The 1833-nt window shown below is 42.4% G+C and overlaps 1 protein-coding gene across 1 annotated transcript in view; it reads left to right on the top strand.

The window, feature by feature from the left end:
- The first annotated feature begins 1165 nt into the window (after positions 1-1165).
- The window catches only part of GANAB (glucosidase II alpha subunit), a 55036-nt gene continuing 54368 nt past the window's right edge, over positions 1166-1833 (top strand). The window contains exon 1 of the mRNA XM_072421635.1: positions 1166-1214. The gene's annotated coding sequence lies outside the window, so the exon portion shown is untranslated. The remainder of the gene's footprint in view (positions 1215-1833) is intronic.

Raw genomic sequence — 1833 nt, 5'->3', positions numbered from 1 at the left:
TACAGGTCTACAATTTAAAAAAAAAAAAAAATTCATTAAAACCTGTAACGCTTTTGGTACAGAAATCTAGACATCAGTGTAACGCCCAGGTGGTTAAAAACTAAAATACCATCTCTGGCTGTAGTTACTGCGCATAATAATGTTACAATTCCCACCAATGCAGGATACATTTCCAACAAGGCATATAGAAATCTATGTTGCTGCCCACTGATCCATGACCTTTCCTATTCACGCTATAGCAAATCCATGCTACACAATAAGTCCACATGTGTGATCGGTGGGTGTTTGTGATCTGGATTTCTGACAAAAAGTATATGCAACCTTTGTGGCCAGGGAAAGCCAGCATTCCCCACTTCCCTTGCATGTGGCAGGATGAATGAACTTCCACACCTGTACCTAGTTACATGTTCCCTGCACGGCCAATCAAGATGGCCGAAGATTGTCTAGAAGAAGAAGAAAAGAAGGATGACGTCCCCTGATGCTGGAATACGGAGAGGTGAGTTGTCCAGGTTTAGTTCAATTTAAGTTAAAAGTGGACCATTAGATGAACTTAGCTTGAAAATCAAAGGTTGCTACTTGATGAGAATACCATGGAAGCTTTGATTACTGTCTTTCTGTAGCTTTACAAACCTTGCAGCATTGGTTAGTATTCCATATTTTCTGGCTTTGGTATTTTCTGTGTCTGGCTTTTCCATCCTGGCATCCTTTTTCTCCAAGAGTGTACATGCATAGCTGCACATTTATAACTCAACGTACAGTCTTGGCATAATTTTGTGCTGGCAGCAGTTTAAATTCTCAATAGATTATGTCTTTTAAAGCTTTCAGCTTTTGTGGGCCTCCTATATATAAATGTGTCTTTTTCCCTTATTTCATAAATGATTAATACTCTGAGATTGGCACATATACCAAGCAGCACTGATCACAGTTTTATAGCTGCTCCTTCTCCAGCCTATCACCTTCGGCTACGTCACTGACCCGCCCTTTGAGTTTCTTGCCTTCCCAATTATCCCTTTACTGGCGACCTATAAGAATATTTTATAGGACCCGTCACCGGGACTATAGATTTACATACAGGGCGTGGTTTAGAGAACGTAATGCGGGCAGGGGAAGGCCTAGTGAAGTATCTTTGACGTAGAGGCCTGGGCGTGGTTTAGTCAGGAAGTATGCAGGCTGGGGGCGGGGCGTAGAGTCAGAGCGGATTCAATATGGCGGAGGTGAGGACGGTCATAGTGTTGTGTGTTGGTGTGGATATAAGGTGTTTGACTTCTTGTATTGTGGGGCCTGAGCAAACCTGGTGTTTAGAATGTCAGTGTGTTCTGTGTATGGAGGAGCAGGAAGTTCAGAGCCGCTTACAATATGTATGTGTGCATGTGTACCTGCAGCTGTCTCATTAGTATAGGAGGATTCTAAAGTACCGGTATTCCTGGAGGCAAAGCGATGGACCGTGTCAGGGTAGTCAGGGATATCTTCCAGGGACTTCTGCTCCCTGGATGTGTTCACACTTGGTAGATGCTAGCTGTCATTCAGACTGGAGGCAAATGGTGCTGAGCCTAAAGTCTGAGGCACATTGCTGGCTATGAGGTAAGTAATTCAGTGAAAGCTACTTGTTTTTTTTTTTTTTTTTTCTTAAAACTCAGAACAGCCTCCATCCCTATTTACTGTACAGCGCTGCGTAATATGTTGGCGCTATATAAATCCTGTTTATTATTAATAATAATAATAATGGCTCCTGTTCTTCTATATAAACACATTACCTGTAGGTGGGTAGCAAAGGATAAGGTGATTTTAGGAAAGAGTTCAGAAACAAAAGTCCATGTGCACCGTCAGACAGCT

The sequence above is a fragment of the Pyxicephalus adspersus genome, chromosome 9 (genome assembly GCF_032062135.1).
Source record: "Pyxicephalus adspersus chromosome 9, UCB_Pads_2.0, whole genome shotgun sequence".
NCBI lineage: Eukaryota > Metazoa > Chordata > Amphibia > Anura > Pyxicephalidae > Pyxicephalus > Pyxicephalus adspersus.
The sequence above is the reverse complement of the archived record's forward strand: the minus strand, read 5'-3'. Positions and strand labels throughout refer to the sequence as shown.